Source organism: Belonocnema kinseyi, chromosome 10 (assembly GCF_010883055.1).
Source record: "Belonocnema kinseyi isolate 2016_QV_RU_SX_M_011 chromosome 10, B_treatae_v1, whole genome shotgun sequence".
Lineage (NCBI taxonomy): Eukaryota > Metazoa > Arthropoda > Insecta > Hymenoptera > Cynipidae > Belonocnema > Belonocnema kinseyi.
The window spans coordinates 5289337-5294547 of NC_046666.1; positions in this window are offsets into that span (position 1 = coordinate 5289337).

The window sequence follows — 5211 nt, forward strand, 5'->3', positions numbered from 1 at the left end:
CCCCCCCCCCTCTGCTATCTGTCACTTGTTTTTCAATAGAAAAAATGTATAAAAATATCGCGATTTTCACAAAAAATAAGACTAACACATCCTTCCGGGTGATTGAAAATAAATACAGAGCCTATCCATTACAGTTTGTAGTTTGAATCGCTTTAATATCTGTATTAGAACTGAAGATAATATAGTTGCATATTTTTGTACTTTTAAGCAACAATTTTTATTATTTTTAAAATTTCTTAACTGCAACTGGTTCACAACAGTTTTCCTCATACTCATGAATTTTTTCAAATTTTTTCCATCGTCCCTTGCATGAGAAATAATGCTCTAAACTTGAATCTTCTTAAATGTACCCAAAAATCCTTACTTTTTTACATTTTTCAGTCTGCTAAGCACAACAATTTTTTCACATAAGCGTCTTCAAGCTCATTAACGTAGAACACTTTCAGCTTTTAAATGACTGTTTTGTTTTATTTAAACAAATGGAATTCGTTTGAATAATTTCGTTTAGAATTTTTTAAAATAAATATTATTACTGTGAGTCTAGTGGAATATTTATCAGTAATAATTAATCACTGATTAATAATTAATTTAATAATAATTAATTTAATAATAATTAATTTATCAGTTAATCAAACAATGTTGATAAATATTCCACTGAAGAAATATGAATAATTTGTATCAAGTAATATATTAAACAAATCCCATTTGTTTGAACAATTGAGAATTAATGAACGAATGTTAATAAATATTCCACTAGACCAATAGTAATAATTTTTAGGGAAAAAACTAATTTTAGAAACAAATTCTTTTTGTTCAAATAATAAACAATTTATGAATGTCTGGTAGATAAAATTCTTCGTTGGATAATTCTCTTAGTCCAGTCAATGAAGGATTTGAGAAAAAAATTCGTAAAAGTAGCATTTTTTTCATAGATACGTTGGCAATGGCTTAATAAAGATATTGTAAAAAGTCCCCAAACATACGTGTACGGCAAAGTTCCGAAATTCTCGAAAGTGTTAAACAATAACATGTTTTTTAAAATTACTCGAGAACTACTTTGTTAAAAATTAATTTATTTGGTTGATGAATATTTAAACATTTTAGACTAGATAAACATTTTTTTCAAAATTTAATTACTTTGTTGAAAATTTAGATTTCTAATTGACAATTGATTGTTTTAAGTGGAAATTTATTTTTCGACCAGATAAATGACGAGTTGTTAAAAAAATGGAACTCTTGAATTTACTACAAAACAAATAATTTTTTAACGAAACAGATTACGCTTCTATCAAAGAGTAAGGTGACTTTTGCACAAAAATTGGAATAGATCGAGTCAATTTTCAAATAAAATGATTAATTATTGAAAAATTATAATTATTACATGCATTTTTAACTGAAAAGATAAATTTTAAAATAAACATAAAATAGTTAATTTTTCAGTTAGTAAAATAAATTGTTAACAAAATAAACATAATAAAGAAATTTTCAACAATATAGTTTAATTTTCTAGCAAAGAAATTAAGTTGTAACCGAAAAGATCAATTTTCAACAATTGAGAGTACGCTTCTAACAAAAAAGAAGAATTTTCACCTAAAGCTGCTAGATTTTCAACTAAAAATAGAATAGTTAAATTTTCAGTAAAAAATGAATTTTTAATTAAATGAAATTACATTTTGAACGAAATAGTATATTTTTTAACAAAACAAAAATAAAATTTATATTTAAAAAGATCAATTTCCGACAAAAAATTGCAACAGAATATTTTCAGTTAAACAAATGAATTGTAAATTAGAAAAAACTTATTTTCAACGAAAAAGATGATTTTTACACAAGATACATGCATTTTCAATAAAATATTTGAATTTTTAAAGCAATTTTAAACTTAAAAATGAATGAGTCACCTAGAAGATTAAATAATCTCCCAGAAAATTAGATTTTTCAATCAAATACAGGAATTTTTAACCAAATATTTAAATTTTCATCTTAAGAAGATAAATTCTGAACCACATATTTACGACTTAAATTTCCACTTAAAACAATTAATTGTCAACAAGAAATCTTAATTTCCAAGAAAGTAATTAAATGTTGAAAAAAATGTTCATGAACTAAAATGATCAGTCATCAACCAAATAAATTAATTTTAAACAAAGTAGTTTCATTTTCAACTATGTAATGGCATTATTAACCAAAGAAGATAATTTTTTAACGAAAAAAGTGATATTTGATATTTTAATCAAAAAGTATTTTAATTTTATTCAAAAAATAGTGGAATTCAGCGAATTAAAAAGGATTTTCAACCAAATAATTTGAATCCTTAAAAAACACAGATTAATTTGCAACTAAATAGTTGCGATTCTTAATGATAATTATACAAATAATTTCACTTTATCGAAAATGCCCGAACCCCGACCAGAAGAAGGTTTCTGGCCAGAATCTGACCGGGTCGAACCGGGATACTATTTTGTTAATTGCCCGGCCGGGATCTGACCGAGTTCCCACCGGGACCCAGTCGGGCCAAAAATGGTGCATAATAGAAGTATCATAACCTTAAAAACATCTAAAGAAATATTCACAAACGACTGTCGTAAGTGGGTGGTTTGTGAATATCTGACAGGCGAAAGACCAATTTTTTGTGCTGTAGGTGTTTTTTTTATTAATTATGAAAGAAAAATTAAACTAATTTTACTTGTATGTTTTCCCACTTTTGGTTCTGCAGTTCCCAGACTTGCTGTGACTGCGAAATCGTTGACCAACTTCTTTTTTATTTTCAAACATTTAGTTTCCCAGTGAAATTATACTTTTTTTTTTATACGATTTTTGTTTATTTTTAATGTATCTATGTATTATCTTGAATAACTATAAAACGTAATAAGAAGAGAAATAACTTTTTCCGAACGAGGCTTTGAATTACGTTATCATGCTTGTACGTAATAACTATTCGGCGACTTCCGGAATCTTTAATGCTAAAAATGCAGTAAAACGTTAGTTGACGCCAGTTTATCCGTTAAGAAATTTGTTAAATTTCACAAAATTGTATCCATTTTTCTGGAGCAAGCGGATTATTTATAAAGGTAAGTGAATTATTTTGTTAATAAGTAAGCATTATTAATATTCTTCAACGTTAATATTAAATCAATTTTCTAAACCGGTTTCATAGGTTAGGATGTCACGTGAAACCTCTGAAATTTATTTTATCACTTGTAAAAAAACCTATGCAAACTAAATTACGCTTAAGGTAAATTTGTTATGCAATTTAACTTTAATTTCTTACAATGCAATTTCTTACAGAAACTTAAGGATCATAACCTAAATTTTAGTACTTAAATTGAATCAATGTTTGTAGTCAATATATTTATTATTATGAATGCAGTTCTAAAATTGAAATTCCAACATCTTTTTACAGGTGGAAATAAGTGCTGACAAAGGTTCTTATCTCTCCTCGTTGGTAGAATATGTTCGTTGTGGTAAAAAGGCTCCAGTAATATGCGATCGAGGAACCCAGTCAAAAACCGGTCGGATTCCGAGCGGGTTATCCTATTTGTATCCGGGATCTGATCGGGTAACCCGGCCGGGAGCCGACTGGGTACCCCCGGCCTGGATCCGACCAGCGCAGCGTGACGAAACCATTCAGAATCCAACCGGGCAGCCTGACCAGATTCCGGATACAAGCAGGGCAACCCTGCCGGAATCCAGCCCGAACCCGGGCATAATTTCTACACGGGCTGTAGTAAGTCTAATAATTGTAATTTTGGATTTTGAATTGCAGACCATCGTTCCCGGAGTTATCATGCTCATCGCAAGCAATAATAAAAAACGTGTTTTGCGGGAGCGTCCATATTTTCTCAGTCTACTTCAATATAATGTTCTTAACATTACCAAAAAGAATCTTGACATAGTAAATTTAACCCCTAAATGAGAATGCAAAAGATGAAAAGTTTTTAACCTCCACGTGTGAATTAAATTCCATCACAATTTTTTAGTGCTTAGGGTATAAAGTACAAATCAATCCGAGTTATAGACATTTCAAAATTATGTTATATTTATTGTTAATTGTCTTATTCACTACGTTTGAAAATAAAAAAATCATTTTTGTAATTATGGTTTTTTATAGGTTCTTAAGGATATGTTTGTAATTATCTTATTCAAATTATCAAACAGAATATATTTTTCATCAAATAAAAAGATGGCTTAATGTGCATTGCCTTAATTTTATTTTTGAAATTTTCCTCATTGAGAACCTGCATTACAGTGACGTCACGGCTACCCGAAGGCCAAGTCTATTGTCGGGAAAAGTGAGCAAAAAAATTTCGAAGGGTTCAATATCATCGAAAGACGTAACTGTTCTCGCCCCCGCTCTCATTGCTGCCATTAGGACTCATAATCACCGCTGCTTCCGACATCATAGCTTAAATTTTGAAATTTACTTGTTTAAAGCTTTAAAAGAGGCCCTAAATATTATTATTCTGACCTACAAATTGGAAAATGTATTGTATGAAAATGGAGGAACACTTGCAAGAATCTTCATCTCAAAAGCATCCCCTTGAGCTCATTTGAGCTCAATTTGAGCTCATTTGAGCTCATTTCATACTGATAGTTTGTCATGCAATTGACTTAGTCTTTTTTTTTTTTGTTAACAGGAACCTGCATTTGCTCCAGTACAAATCGCCTGATATATTTCCGACGTTTTGCCAGAATATTTGAGATTTTATTTTATTTATTCAGAAATAAAAGAATTGTGCAGCTCATCCAAACTCATAACGCAGCCGTTGACAATAGGTCCACAATAGATAGAACCTTTTTTGTGCACTATAAAATTATCAACATTTTTTCACATCACCATATTCCACCTAAAATCAACAGTTCTCGAGTAATTTTAAAAAACATGTTATTGTTTAACACTTTCCAGAATTTCGGAACTTTGCCGTAAACGCATGTTTGGGGACTTTTTACAATATCTTTATAAAGCCATTGCCAACGTATCTGTGAAAAAAAATGCTACTTTTACGAATTTTTTTTTCGAGTGATATTTGTTCCCCGTTGACTGGACTATCTAGACCCCATACTTTCCCGTCACATTTTTTCAAACCCTACAAAATTAATATAAAAACTCAAAAAAATTATTTTTCCCCATGCATTTTACATGGGAACCTTCGAGTGAAAATCGGCACCTGTTTAAATAAAAAATTATGGAATTTTTATTTTCGGATTTGA